Here is an 18,219-nt window from a genome sequence, read left to right on the forward strand (position 1 = left end):
GGGTGCTACTATGGTGCATGCCATTAACTAGGGTGCTACTATGGTGTATACCATTAACTAGGGTACTACTATGGTGCATACTATTAACTAGGGTGCTACTATGGTGTATACTATTAACTAGGGTGCTACTATGGTGTATACCATTAACTAGGGTGCTACTATGGTGTATACCATTAACTAGGGTGCTACTATGGTGTATACCATTAACTAGGGTGCTACTATGGTGTATACCATTAACTAGGGTACTACTATGGTGCATACCATTAACTAGGGTGCTACTATGGTGTATACCATTAACTAGGGTGCTACTATGGTGCATACCATTAACTAGGGTGCTACTATGGTGTATACCATTAACTAGGGTGCTACTATGGTGTATACCATTAACTAGGGTGCTACTATGGTGCATGCCATTAACTAGGGTGCTACTATGGTGTATACCATTAACTAGGGTACTACTATGGTGCATACCATTAACTAGGGTGCTACTATGGTGCATACCATTAACTAGGGTGCTACTATCTTGCATACCATTAACTAGGGTGTTGCTATGGTGCATACCATTAACTAGGGTGCTACTATGGTGTATACCATTAACTAGGGTGCTACTATGGTGCATACCATTAACTAGGGTGTTGCTATGGTGCATACCATTAACTAGGGTGTTACTATGGGGCATACCATTAACTAGGGTGCTACTATGGTGTATACCATTAACTAGGGCGCTACTATGGTGTATACCATTAACTAGGGTGCTACTATGGTGCATACCATTAACTAGGGTGCTACTATGGTGCATACCATTAACTAGGGTGTTACTATGGGGCATACCATTAACTAGGGTGTTACTATGGTGCATACCATTAACTAGGGTGTTACTATGGGGCATACCATTAACTAGGGTGTTACTATGGTGCATACCATTAACTAGGGTGCTACTATGGTGCATACCATTAACTAGGGTGCTACTATCTTGCATACCATTAACTAGGGTGTTGCTATGGTGCATACCATTAACTAGGGTGCTACTATGGTGTATACCATTAACTAGGGTGCTACTATGGTGCATACCATTAACTAGGGTGTTGCTATGGTGCATACCATTAACTAGGGTGTTACTATGGGGCATACCATTAACTAGGGTGCTACTATGGTGTATACCATTAACTAGGGCGCTACTATGGTGTATACCATTAACTAGGGTGCTACTATGGTGCATACCATTAACTAGGGTGCTACTATGGTGCATACCATTAACTAGGGTGTTACTAAGGGGCATACCATTAACTAGGGTGTTACTATGGTGCATACCATTAACTAGGGTACTACTATGGTGCATACCATTAACTAGGGCACTACTATGGGGCATACCATTAACTAGGGCACTACTATGGGGCATACCATTAACTAGGGTGCTACTATGGTGCATACCATTAACTAGGGTGCTACTATGGTGTATACCATTAACTAGGGTGCTACTATGGTGTATACCATTAACTAGGGTGCTACTATGGTGCATGCCATTAACTAGGGTGCTACTATGGTGTATACCATTAACTAGGGTACTACTATGGTGCATACCATTAACTAGGGTGCTACTATGGTGTATACTATTAACTAGGGTGCTACTATGGTGTATACCATTAACTAGGGTGCTACTATGGTGTATACCATTAACTAGGGTGCTACTATGGTGTATACCATTAACTAGGGTACTACTATGGTGCATACCATTAACTAGGGTGCTACTATGGTGTATACCATTAACTAGGGTGCTACTATGGTGCATACCATTAACTAGGGTGCTACTATGGTGTATACCATTAACTAGGGTGCTACTATGGTGTATACCATTAACTAGGGTGCTACTATGGTGCATGCCATTAACTAGGGTGCTACTATGGTGTATACCATTAACTAGGGTACTACTATGGTGCATACCATTAACTAGGGTGCTACTATGGTGCATACCATTAACTAGGGTGCTACTATCTTGCATACCATTAACTAGGGTGTTGCTATGGTGCATACCATTAACTAGGGTGCTACTATGGTGTATACCATTAACTAGGGTGCTACTATGGTGCATACCATTAACTAGGGTGTTGCTATGGTGCATACCATTAACTAGGGTGTTACTATGGGGCATACCATTAACTAGGGTGCTACTATGGTGTATACCATTAACTAGGGCGCTACTATGGTGTATACCATTAACTAGGGTGCTACTATGGTGCATACCATTAACTAGGGTGCTACTATGGTGCATACCATTAACTAGGGTGTTACTATGGGGCATACCATTAACTAGGGTGTTACTATGGTGCATACCATTAACTAGGGTGTTACTATGGGGCATACCATTAACTAGGGTGTTACTATGGTGCATACCATTAACTAGGGTGCTACTATGGTGCATACCATTAACTAGGGTGCTACTATCTTGCATACCATTAACTAGGGTGTTGCTATGGTGCATACCATTAACTAGGGTGCTACTATGGTGTATACCATTAACTAGGGTGCTACTATGGTGCATACCATTAACTAGGGTGTTGCTATGGTGCATACCATTAACTAGGGTGTTACTATGGGGCATACCATTAACTAGGGTGCTACTATGGTGTATAGCATTAACTAGGGCGCTACTATGGTGTATACCATTAACTAGGGTGCTACTATGGTGCATACCATTAACTAGGGTGCTACTATGGTGCATACCATTAACTAGGGTGTTACTAAGGGGCATACCATTAACTAGGGTGTTACTATGGTGCATACCATTAACTAGGGTGTTACTATGGGGCATACCATTAACTAGGGTGTTACTATGGTGTATACCATTAACTAGGGTGTTACTATGGTGCATACCATTAACTAGGGTGTTACTATGGTGTATACCATTAACTAGGGTGTTACTATGGTGCATACCATTAACTAGGGTGCTACTATGGTGCATACCATTAACTAGGGTGCTACTATGGTGCATACCATTAACTAGGGTGCTACTATGGTGTATACCATTAACTAGGGTGTTGCTATGGTGCATACCATTAACTAGGGCACTACTATGGAGCATACCATTAACTAGGGTGCTACTATCTTGCATACCATTAACTAGGGTGCTACTATGGTGTATACCATTAACTAGGGTGCTACTATGGTGCATACCATTAACTAGGGTGCTACTATGGTGCATACCATTAACTAGGGTGCTACTATGGTGCATACCATTAACTAGGGTGCTACTATGGTGCATACCATTAACTAGGGTGCTACTATGGTGCATACCATTAACTAGGGTGCTACTATGGTGCATACCATTAACTAGGGTGCTACTATGGTGTATACCATTAACTAGGGTGTTGCTATGGTGTATACCATTAACTAGGGCACTACTATGGAGCATACCATTAACTAGGGTGCTACTATCTTGCATACCATTAACTAGGGTGCTACTATGGTGTATACCATTAACTAGGGTGCTACTATGGTGCATACCATTAACTAGGGTGCTACTATGGTGTATACCATTAACTAGGGTGTTGCTATGGTGCATACCATTAACTAGGGTGTTACTATGGGGCATACCATTAACTAGGGTGCTACTATGGTGTATACCATTAACTAGGGCACTACTATGGTGTATACCATTAACTAGGGTGCTACTATGGTGCATACCATTAACTAGGGTGCTACTATGGTGCATACCATTAACTAGGGTGTTACTATGGTGCATACCATTAACTAGGGTGTTACTATGGGGCATACCATTAACTAGGGTGTTACTATGGTGCATACCATTAACTAGGGTGCTACTATGGTGTATACCATTAACTAGGGTGCTACTATGGTGCATACCATTAACTAGGGTGCTACTATGGTGCATACCATTAACTAGGGTGCTACTATGGTGCATACCATTAACTAGGGTGCTACTATGGTGTATACCATTAACTAGGGTGCTACTGTGGTGCATACCATTAACTAGGGTGCTACTGTAGTGCATACCATTAACTAGGGTGCTACTATGGTGCATACCATTAACTAGGGTGCTACTGTGGTGCATACCATTAACTAGGGTGCTACTATGGTGCATACCATTAACTAGGGCACTACTATGGGGCATACCATTAACTAGGGTGCTACTATAGTGCATACCATTAACTAGGGAGCTACTATGGTGCATACCATTAACTAGGGTGCTACTATGGTGTATACCATTAACTAGGGTGCTACTATGGTGTATACCATTAACTAGGGTGCTACTATGGTGCATGCCATTAACTAGGGTGCTACTATGGTGTATACCATTAACTAGGGTACTACTATGGTGCATACCATTAACTAGGGTGCTACTATGGTGTATACCATTAACTAGGGTGCTACTATGGTGTATACCATTAACTAGGGTGCTACTATGGTGTATACCATTAACTATGGTGCTACTATGGTGTATACCATTAACTAGGGTGCTACTATGGTGCATACCATTAACTAGGGTGCTACTATGGTGTATACCATTAACTAGGGTGCTACTATGGTGCATACCATTAACTAGGGTGCTACTATGGTGTATACCATTAACTAGGGTGCTACTATGGTGTATACCATTAACTAGGGTGCTACTATGGTGCATGCCATTAACTAGGGTGCTACTATGGTGTATACCATTAACTAGGGTAATACTATGGTGCATACCATTAACTAGGGTGCTACTATGGTGCATACCATTAACTAGGGTGCTACTATCTTGCATACCATTAACTAGGGTGTTGCTATGGTGCATACCATTAACTAGGGTGCTACTATGGTGTATACCATTAACTAGGGTGCTACTATGGTGCATACCATTAACTAGGTTGTTGCTATGGTGCATACCATTAACTAGGGTGTTACTATGGGGCATACCATTAACGAGGGTGCTACTATGGTGTATACCATTAACTAGGGCACTACTATGGTGTATACCATTAACTAGGGTGCTACTATGGTGCATATCATTAACTAGGGTGCTACTATGGTGCATACCATTAACTAGGGTGTTACTATGGGGCATACCATTAACTAGGGTGTTACTATGGTGCATACCATTAACTAAGGTGTTACTATGGGGCATACCATTAACTAGGGTGTTACTATGGTGTATACCATTAACTAGGGTGTTACTATGGTGCACACCATTAACTAGGGTGTTACTATGGTGTATACCATTAACTAGGGTGTTACTATGGTGCATACCATTAACTAGGGTGCTACTATCTTGCAGAGCCATTAACTAGGGTGCTGCTATGGTGTATACCATTAACTAGGGTGCTACTATGGTGCATACCATTAACTAGGGTGCTACTATGGTGCATACCATTAACTAGGGTGCTACTATGGTGCATACCATTAACTAGGGTGCTACTATGGTGCATACCATTAACTAGGGTGCTACTATGGTGCATGCCATTAACTAGGGTGCTACTATGGTGTATACCATTAACTAGGGTACTACTATGGTGCATACCATTAACTAGGGTGCTACTATGGTGCATACCATTAACTAGGGTGCTACTATCTTGCATACCATTAACTAGGGTGTTGCTATGGTGCATACCATTAACTAGGGTGCTACTATGGTGTATACCATTAACTAGGGTGCTACTATGGTGCATACCATTAACTAGGGTGTTGCTATGGTGCATACCATTAACTAGGGTGTTACTATGGGGCATACCATTAACTAGGGTGCTACTATGGTGTATACCATTAACTAGGGCGCTACTATGGTGTATACCATTAACTAGGGTGCTACTATGGTGCATACCATTAACTAGGGTGCTACTATGGTGCATACCATTAACTAGGGTGTTACTATGGGGCATACCATTAACTAGGGTGTTACTATGGTGCATACCATTAACTAGGGTGTTACTATGGGGCATACCATTAACTAGGGTGTTACTATGGTGCATACCATTAACTAGGGTGCTACTATGGTGCATACCATTAACTAGGGTGCTACTATCTTGCATACCATTAACTAGGGTGTTGCTATGGTGCATACCATTAACTAGGGTGCTACTATGGTGTATACCATTAACTAGGGTGCTACTATGGTGCATACCATTAACTAGGGTGTTGCTATGGTGCATACCATTAACTAGGGTGTTACTATGGGGCATACCATTAACTAGGGTGCTACTATGGTGTATACCATTAACTAGGGCGCTACTATGGTGTATACCATTAACTAGGGTGCTACTATGGTGCATACCATTAACTAGGGTGCTACTATGGTGCATACCATTAACTAGGGTGTTACTAAGGGGCATACCATTAACTAGGGTGTTACTATGGTGCATACCATTAACTAGGGTACTACTATGGTGCATACCATTAACTAGGGCACTACTATGGGGCATACCATTAACTAGGGCACTACTATGGGGCATACCATTAACTAGGGTGCTACTATGGTGCATACCATTAACTAGGGTGCTACTATGGTGTATACCATTAACTAGGGTGCTACTATGGTGTATACCATTAACTAGGGTGCTACTATGGTGCATGCCATTAACTAGGGTGCTACTATGGTGTATACCATTAACTAGGGTACTACTATGGTGCATACCATTAACTAGGGTGCTACTATGGTGTATACTATTAACTAGGGTGCTACTATGGTGTATACCATTAACTAGGGTGCTACTATGGTGTATACCATTAACTAGGGTGCTACTATGGTGTATACCATTAACTAGGGTACTACTATGGTGCATACCATTAACTAGGGTGCTACTATGGTGTATACCATTAACTAGGGTGCTACTATGGTGCATACCATTAACTAGGGTGCTACTATGGTGTATACCATTAACTAGGGTGCTACTATGGTGTATACCATTAACTAGGGTGCTACTATGGTGCATGCCATTAACTAGGGTGCTACTATGGTGTATACCATTAACTAGGGTACTACTATGGTGCATACCATTAACTAGGGTGCTACTATGGTGCATACCATTAACTAGGGTGCTACTATCTTGCATACCATTAACTAGGGTGTTGCTATGGTGCATACCATTAACTAGGGTGCTACTATGGTGTATACCATTAACTAGGGTGCTACTATGGTGCATACCATTAACTAGGGTGTTGCTATGGTGCATACCATTAACTAGGGTGTTACTATGGGGCATACCATTAACTAGGGTGCTACTATGGTGTATACCATTAACTAGGGCGCTACTATGGTGTATACCATTAACTAGGGTGCTACTATGGTGCATACCATTAACTAGGGTGCTACTATGGTGCATACCATTAACTAGGGTGTTACTATGGGGCATACCATTAACTAGGGTGTTACTATGGTGCATACCATTAACTAGGGTGTTACTATGGGGCATACCATTAACTAGGGTGTTACTATGGTGCATACCATTAACTAGGGTGCTACTATGGTGCATACCATTAACTAGGGTGCTACTATCTTGCATACCATTAACTAGGGTGTTGCTATGGTGCATACCATTAACTAGGGTGCTACTATGGTGTATACCATTAACTAGGGTGCTACTATGGTGCATACCATTAACTAGGGTGTTGCTATGGTGCATACCATTAACTAGGGTGTTACTATGGGGCATACCATTAACTAGGGTGCTACTATGGTGTATAGCATTAACTAGGGCGCTACTATGGTGTATACCATTAACTAGGGTGCTACTATGGTGCATACCATTAACTAGGGTGCTACTATGGTGCATACCATTAACTAGGGTGTTACTAAGGGGCATACCATTAACTAGGGTGTTACTATGGTGCATACCATTAACTAGGGTGTTACTATGGGGCATACCATTAACTAGGGTGTTACTATGGTGTATACCATTAACTAGGGTGTTACTGTGGTGCATACCATTAACTAGGGTGTTACTATGGTGTATACCATTAACTAGGGTGTTACTATGGTGCATACCATTAACTAGGGTGCTACTATGGTGCATACCATTAACTAGGGTGCTACTATGGTGCATACCATTAACTAGGGTGCTACTATGGTGTATACCATTAACTAGGGTGTTGCTATGGTGCATACCATTAACTAGGGCACTACTATGGAGCATACCATTAACTAGGGTGCTACTATCTTGCATACCATTAACTAGGGTGCTACTATGGTGTATACCATTAACTAGGGTGCTACTATGGTGCATACCATTAACTAGGGTGCTACTATGGTGCATACCATTAACTAGGGTGCTACTATGGTGCATACCATTAACTAGGGTGCTACTATGGTGCATACCATTAACTAGGGTGCTACTATGGTGCATACCATTAACTAGGGTGCTACTATGGTGCATACCATTAACTAGGGTGCTACTATGGTGTATACCATTAACTAGGGTGTTGCTATGGTGTATACCATTAACTAGGGCACTACTATGGAGCATACCATTAACTAGGGTGCTACTATCTTGCATACCATTAACTAGGGTGCTACTATGGTGTATACCATTAACTAGGGTGCTACTATGGTGCATACCATTAACTAGGGTGCTACTATGGTGTATACCATTAACTAGGGTGTTGCTATGGTGCATACCATTAACTAGGGTGTTACTATGGGGCATACCATTAACTAGGGTGCTACTATGGTGTATACCATTAACTAGGGCACTACTATGGTGTATACCATTAACTAGGGTGCTACTATGGTGCATACCATTAACTAGGGTGCTACTATGGTGCATACCATTAACTAGGGTGTTACTATGGTGCATACCATTAACTAGGGTGTTACTATGGGGCATACCATTAACTAGGGTGTTACTATGGTGCATACCATTAACTAGGGTGCTACTATGGTGTATACCATTAACTAGGGTGCTACTATGGTGCATACCATTAACTAGGGTGCTACTATGGTGCATACCATTAACTAGGGTGCTACTATGGTGCATACCATTAACTAGGGTGCTACTATGGTGTATACCATTAACTAGGGTGCTACTGTGGTGCATACCATTAACTAGGGTGCTACTGTAGTGCATACCATTAACTAGGGTGCTACTATGGTGCATACCATTAACTAGGGTGCTACTGTGGTGCATACCATTAACTAGGGTGCTACTATGGTGCATACCATTAACTAGGGCACTACTATGGGGCATACCATTAACTAGGGTGCTACTATAGTGCATACCATTAACTAGGGAGCTACTATGGTGCATACCATTAACTAGGGTGCTACTATGGTGTATACCATTAACTAGGGTGCTACTATGGTGTATACCATTAACTAGGGTGCTACTATGGTGCATGCCATTAACTAGGGTGCTACTATGGTGTATACCATTAACTAGGGTACTACTATGGTGCATACCATTAACTAGGGTGCTACTATGGTGTATACCATTAACTAGGGTGCTACTATGGTGTATACCATTAACTAGGGTGCTACTATGGTGTATACCATTAACTATGGTGCTACTATGGTGTATACCATTAACTAGGGTGCTACTATGGTGCATACCATTAACTAGGGTGCTACTATGGTGTATACCATTAACTAGGGTGCTACTATGGTGCATACTATTAACTAGGGTGCTACTATGGTGTATACCATTAACTAGGGTGCTACTATGGTGTATACCATTAACTAGGGTGCTACTATGGTGCATGCCATTAACTAGGGTGCTACTATGGTGTATACCATTAACTAGGGTAATACTATGGTGCATACCATTAACTAGGGTGCTACTATGGTGCATACCATTAACTAGGGTGCTACTATCTTGCATACCATTAACTAGGGTGTTGCTATGGTGCATACCATTAACTAGGGTGCTACTATGGTGTATACCATTAACTAGGGTGCTACTATGGTGCATACCATTAACTAGGTTGTTGCTATGGTGCATACCATTAACTAGGGTGTTACTATGGGGCATACCATTAACGAGGGTGCTACTATGGTGTATACCATTAACTAGGGCACTACTATGGTGTATACCATTAACTAGGGTGCTACTATGGTGCATATCATTAACTAGGGTGCTACTATGGTGCATACCATTAACTAGGGTGTTACTATGGGGCATACCATTAACTAGGGTGTTACTATGGTGCATACCATTAACTAAGGTGTTACTATGGGGCATACCATTAACTAGGGTGTTACTATGGTGTATACCATTAACTAGGGTGTTACTATGGTGCACACCATTAACTAGGGTGTTACTATGGTGTATACCATTAACTAGGGTGTTACTATGGTGCATACCATTAACTAGGGTGCTACTATCTTGCAGAGCCATTAACTAGGGTGCTGCTATGGTGTATACCATTAACTAGGGTGCTACTATGGTGCATACCATTAACTAGGGTGCTACTATGGTGCATACCATTAACTAGGGTGCTACTATGGTGCATACCATTAACTAGGGTGCTACTATGGTGCATACCATTAACTAGGGTGCTACTATGGTGCATACCATTAACTAGGGTGCTACTATGGTACATACCATTAACTAGGGTGCTACTATGGTGTATACCATTAACTAGGGTGCTACTATGGTGTATACCATTAACTAGGGCACTACTATGGGGCATACCATTAACTAGGGTGCTACTATGGTGCATACCATTAACTAGGGTGCTACTGTGGTGCATACCATTAACTAGGGTGCTACTGTGGTGCATACCATTAACTAGGGTGCTACTATGGTGCATACCATTAACTAGGGTGCTACTATGGTGCATACCATTAACTAGGGTGCTACTGTGGTGCATACCATTAACTAGGGTGCTACTGTGGTGCATACCATTAACTAGGGTGCTACTATGGTGCATACCATTAACTAGGGTGCTACTATGGTGCATACCATTAACTAGGGTGCTACTATGGTGTATACCATTAACTAGGGTGTTGCTATGGTGCATACCATTAACTAGGGTGCTACTATGGTGCATACCATTAACTAGGGCACTACTATGGTGCATACCATTAACTAGGGTACTACTATGGTGCATACCATTAACTAGGGTGCTACTATCTTGCATACCATTAACTAGGGTGCTACTATGGTGCATACCATTAACTAGGGTGCTACTATGGTGCATACCATTAACTAGGGTGCTACTATGGTGTATACCATTAACTAGGGTGCTACTGTGGTGCATACCATTAACTAGGGTGCTACTGTGGTGCATACCATTAACTAGGGTGCTACTATGGTGCATACCATTAACTAGGGTGCTACTATGGTGTATACCATTAACTAGGGTGCTACTATGGTGTATACCATTAACTAGGGTGCTACTATGGTGCATGCCATTAACTAGGGTGCTACTATGGTGTATACCATTAACTAGGGTACTACTATGGTGCATACCATTAACTAGGGTGCTACTATGGTGCATACCATTAACTAGGGTGCTACTATCTTGCATAACATTAACTAGGGTGTTGCTATGGTGCATACCATTAACTAGGGTGCTACTATGGTGTATACCATTAACTAGGGTGCTACTATGGTGCATACCATTAACTAGGGTGTTGCTATGGTGCATACCATTAACTAGGGTGTTACTATGGGGCATACCATTAACTAGGGTGCTACTATGGTGTATACCATTAACTAGGGTGCTACTATGGTGTATACCATTAACTAGGGTGCTACTATGGTGCATGCCATTAACTAGGGTGCTACTATGGTGTATACCATTAACTAGGGTACTACTATGGTGCATACCATTAACTAGGGTGCTACTATGGTGTATACCATTAACTAGGGTGCTACTATGGTGTATACCATTAACTAGGGTGCTACTATGGTGTATACCATTAACTAGGGTGCTACTATGGTGTATACCATTAACTAGGGTGCTACTATGGTGCATACCATTAACTAGGGTGTTGCTATGGTGCATACCATTAACTAGGGTGTTACTATGGGGCATACCATTAACTAGGGTGCTACTATGGTGTATACCATTAACTAGGGCACTACTATGGTGTATACCATTAACTAGGGTGCTACTATGGTGCATACCATTAACTAGGGTGCTACTATGGTGCATACCATTAACTAGGGTGTTACTATGGGGCATACCATTAACTAGGGTGTTACTATGGTGCATACCATTAACTAGGGTGTTACTATGGGGCATACCATTAACTAGGGTGTTACTATGGTGCATACCATTAACTAGGGTGCTACTATGGTGTATACCATTAACTAGGGTGCTACTATGGTGCATACCATTAACTAGGGTGCTACTATGGTGTATACCATTAACTAGGGTGCTACTATGGTGCATACCATTAACTAGGGCACTACTGTGGTGCATACCATTAACTAGGGTGCTACTATGGTGCATACCATTAACTAGGGTGCTACTATGGTGCATACCATTAACTAGGGTGCTACTGTGGTGCATACCATTAACTAGGGTGCTACTATGGTGCATACCATTAACTAGGGTGCTACTGTGGTGCATACCATTAACTAGGGTACTACTATGGTGCATACCATTAACTAGGGTGTTACTATGGGGCATACCATTAACTAGGGCACTACTATCTTGCATACCATTAACTAGGCTGCTGCTATGGTGTATACCATTAACTAGGGTGTTGCTATGGTGTATACCATTAACTAGGGTGCTGCTGTGGTGTATACCATTAACTAGGGTTTTGCTATGGTGTATACCATTAACTAGGGTGCTACTATGGTGTATACCATTAACTAGGGTGCTACTATGGTGCATACCATTAACTAGGGTACTACTATGGTGCATACCATTAACTAGGGCACTACTATGGGGCATACCATTAACTAGGGCACTACTATGGGGCATACCATTAACTAGGGTGCTACTATGGTGCATACCATTAACTAGGGTGCTACTATGGTGTATACCATTAACTAGGGTGCTACTATGGTGTATACCATTAACTAGGGTGCTACTATGGTGCATGCCATTAACTAGGGTGCTACTATGGTGTATACCATTAACTAGGGTACTACTATGGTGCATACTATTAACTAGGGTGCTACTATGGTGTATACTATTAACTAGGGTGCTACTATGGTGTATACCATTAACTAGGGTGCTACTATGGTGTATACCATTAACTAGGGTGCTACTATGGTGTATACCATTAACTAGGGTGCTACTATGGTGTATACCATTAACTAGGGTACTACTATGGTGCATACCATTAACTAGGGTGCTACTATGGTGTATACCATTAACTAGGGTGCTACTATGGTGCATACCATTAACTAGGGTGCTACTATGGTGTATACCATTAACTAGGGTGCTACTATGGTGTATACCATTAACTAGGGTGCTACTATGGTGCATGCCATTAACTAGGGTGCTACTATGGTGTATACCATTAACTAGGGTACTACTATGGTGCATACCATTAACTAGGGTGCTACTATGGTGCATACCATTAACTAGGGTGCTACTATCTTGCATACCATTAACTAGGGTGTTGCTATGGTGCATACCATTAACTAGGGTGCTACTATGGTGTATACCATTAACTAGGGTGCTACTATGGTGCATACCATTAACTAGGGTGTTGCTATGGTGCATACCATTAACTAGGGTGTTACTATGGGGCATACCATTAACTAGGGTGCTACTATGGTGTATACCATTAACTAGGGCGCTACTATGGTGTATACCATTAACTAGGGTGCTACTATGGTGCATACCATTAACTAGGGTGCTACTATGGTGCATACCATTAACTAGGGTGTTACTATGGGGCATACCATTAACTAGGGTGTTACTATGGTGCATACCATTAACTAGGGTGTTACTATGGGGCATACCATTAACTAGGGTGTTACTATGGTGCATACCATTAACTAGGGTGCTACTATGGTGCATACCATTAACTAGGGTGCTACTATCTTGCATACCATTAACTAGGGTGTTGCTATGGTGCATACCATTAACTAGGGTGCTACTATGGTGTATACCATTAACTAGGGTGCTACTATGGTGCATACCATTAACTAGGGTGTTGCTATGGTGCATACCATTAACTAGGGTGTTACTATGGGGCATACCATTAACTAGGGTGCTACTATGGTGTATACCATTAACTAGGGCGCTACTATGGTGTATACCATTAACTAGGGTGCTACTATGGTGCATACCATTAACTAGGGTGCTACTATGGTGCATACCATTAACTAGGGTGTTACTAAGGGGCATACCATTAACTAGGGTGTTACTATGGTGCATACCATTAACTAGGGTACTACTATGGTGCATACCATTAACTAGGGCACTACTATGGGGCATACCATTAACTAGGGCACTACTATGGGGCATACCATTAACTAGGGTGCTACTATGGTGCATACCATTAACTAGGGTGCTACTATGGTGTATACCATTAACTAGGGTGCTACTATGGTGTATACCATTAACTAGGGTGCTACTATGGTGCATGCCATTAACTAGGGTGCTACTATGGTGTATGCCATTAACTAGGGTACTACTATGGTGCATACCATTAACTAGGGTGCTACTATGGTGTATACTATTAACTAGGGTGCTACTATGGTGTATACCATTAACTAGGGTGCTACTATGGTGTATACCATTAACTAGGGTGCTACTATGGTGTATACCATTAACTAGGGTACTACTATGGTGCATACCATTAACTAGGGTGCTACTATGGTGTATACCATTAACTAGGGTGCTACTATGGTGCATACCATTAACTAGGGTGCTACTATGGTGTATACCATTAACTAGGGTGCTACTATGGTGTATACCATTAACTAGGGTGCTACTATGGTGCATGCCATTAACTAGGGTGCTACTATGGTGTATACCATTAACTAGGGTACTACTATGGTGCATACCATTAACTAGGGTGCTACTATGGTGCATACCATTAACTAGGGTGCTACTATCTTGCATACCATTAACTAGGGTGTTGCTATGGTGCATACCATTAACTAGGGTGCTACTATGGTGTATACCATTAACTAGGGTGCTACTATGGTGCATACCATTAACTAGGGTGTTGCTATGGTGCATACCATTAACTAGGGTGTTACTATGGGGCATACCATTAACTAGGGTGCTACTATGGTGTATACCATTAACTAGGGCGCTACTATGGTGTATACCATTAACTAGGGTGCTACTATGGTGCATACCATTAACTAGGGTGCTACTATGGTGCATACCATTAACTAGGGTGTTACTATGGGGCATACCATTAACTAGGGTGTTACTATGGTGCATACCATTAACTAGGGTGTTACTATGGGGCATACCATTAACTAGGGTGTTACTATGGTGCATACCATTAACTAGGGTGCTACTATGGTGCATACCATTAACTAGGGTGCTACTATCTTGCATACCATTAACTAGGGTGTTGCTATGGTGCATACCATTAACTAGGGTGCTACTATGGTGTATACCATTAACTAGGGTGCTACTATGGTGCATACCATTAACTAGGGTGTTGCTATGGTGCATACCATTAACTAGGGTGTTACTATGGGGCATACCATTAACTAGGGTGCTACTATGGTGTATACCATTAACTAGGGCGCTACTATGGTGTATACCATTAACTAGGGTGCTACTATGGTGCATACCATTAACTAGGGTGCTACTATGGTGCATACCATTAACTAGGGTGTTACTAAGGGGCATACCATTAACTAGGGTGTTACTATGGTGCATACCATTAACTAGGGTGTTACTATGGGGCATACCATTAACTAGGGTGTTACTATGGTGTATACCATTAACTAGGGTGTTACTATGGTGCATACCATTAACTAGGGTGTTACTATGGTGCATACCATTAACTAGGGTGTTACTATGGTGCATACCATTAACTAGGGTGCTACTATGGTGCATACCATTAACTAGGGTGCTACTATGGTGCATACCATTAACTAGGGTGCTACTATGGTGCATACCATTAACTAGGGTGCTACTATGGTGCATACCATTAACTAGGGTGCTACTATGGTGTATACCATTAACTAGGGTGCTACTATGGTGTATACCATTAACTAGGGTGCTACTATGGTGCATACCATTAACTAGGGTGCTACTATGGTGTATACCATTAACTAGGGTGCTACTATGGTGTATACCATTAACTAGGGTGCTACTATGGTGTATACCATTAACTAGGGTGCTACTATGGTGCATACCATTAACTAGGGTGCTACTATGGTGCATACCATTAACTAGGGTGCTACTATGGTGTATACCATTAACTAGGGTGCTACTATGGTGTATACCATTAACTAGGGTGCTACTATGGGGCATACCATTAACTAGGGTGCTACTATGGTGCATACCATTAACTAGGGTGCTACTATGGTGTATACCATTAACTAGGGTGCTACTATGGTGTATACCATTAACTAGGGTGCTACTATGGTGCATACCATTAACTAGGGTGCTACTATGGTGCATACCATTAACTAGGGTGCTACTATGGTGTATACCATTAACTAGGGTGTTGCTATGGTGCATACCATTAACTAGGGTGCTACTATCTTGCATACCATTAACTAGGGTGCTACTATGGTGCATACCATTAACTAGGGTGCTACTATCTTGCATACCATTAACTAGGGTGTTGCTATGGTGCATACCATTAACTAGGGTGCTACTATGGTGCATACCATTAACTTGGGTGTTGCTATGGTGCATACCATTAACTAGGGTGTTACTATGGGGCATACCATTAACTAGGGTGCTACTATGGTGTATACCATTAACTAGGGCACTACTATGGTGCATACCATTAACTAGGGTGCTACTATGGTGTATACCATTAACTAGGGTGCTACTATGGTGCATACCATTAACTAGGGTGTTGCTATGGTGCATACCATTAACTAGGGTGTTACTATGGGGCATACCATTAACTAGGGTGCTACTATGGTGTATACCATTAACTAGGGCGCTACTATGGTGTATACCATTAACTAGGGTGCTACTATGGTGCATACCATTAACTAGGGTGCTACTATGGTGCATACCATTAACTAGGGTGTTACTAAGGGGCATACCATTAACTAGGGTGTTACTATGGTGCATACCATTAACTAGGGTGTTACTATGGGGCATACCATTAACTAGGGTGTTACTATGGTGTATACCATTAACTAGGGTGTTACTGTGGTGCATACCATTAACTAGGGTGTTACTATGGTGTATACCATTAACTAGGGTGTTACTATGGTGCATACCATTAACTAGGGTGCTACTATGGTGCATACCATTAACTAGGGTGCTACTATGGTGCATACCATTAACTAGGGTGCTACTATGGTGTATACCATTAACTAGGGTGTTGCTATGGTGCATACCATTAACTAGGGCACTACTATGGAGCATACCATTAACTAGGGTGCTACTATCTTGCATACCATTAACTAGGGTGCTACTATGGTGTATACCATTAACTAGGGTGCTACTATGGTGCATACCATTAACTAGGGTGCTACTATGGTGCATACCATTAACTAGGGTGCTACTATGGTGCATACCATTAACTAGGGTGCTACTATGGTGCATACCATTAACTAGGGTGCTACTATGGTGCATACCATTAACTAGGGTGCTACTATGGTGCATACCATTAACTAGGGTGCTACTATGGTGTATACCATTAACTAGGGTGTTGCTATGGTGTATACCATTAACTAGGGCACTACTATGGAGCATACCATTAACTAGGGTGCTACTATCTTGCATACCATTAACTAGGGTGCTACTATGGTGTATACCATTAACTAGGGTGCTACTATGGTGCATACCATTAACTAGGGTGCTACTATGGTGTATACCATTAACTAGGGTGTTGCTATGGTGCATACCATTAACTAGGGTGTTACTATGGGGCATACCATTAACTAGGGTGCTACTATGGTGTATACCATTAACTAGGGCACTACTATGGTGTATACCATTAACTAGGGTGCTACTATGGTGCATACCATTAACTAGGGTGCTACTATGGTGCATACCATTAACTAGGGTGTTACTATGGTGCATACCATTAACTAGGGTGTTACTATGGGGCATACCATTAACTAGGGTGTTACTATGGTGCATACCATTAACTAGGGTGCTACTATGGTGTATACCATTAACTAGGGTGCTACTATGGTGCATACCATTAACTAGGGTGCT

This window comes from Pseudophryne corroboree, chromosome 11 (assembly GCF_028390025.1).
Source record: "Pseudophryne corroboree isolate aPseCor3 chromosome 11, aPseCor3.hap2, whole genome shotgun sequence".
In the NCBI taxonomy this organism is placed as follows: domain Eukaryota; kingdom Metazoa; phylum Chordata; class Amphibia; order Anura; family Myobatrachidae; genus Pseudophryne; species Pseudophryne corroboree.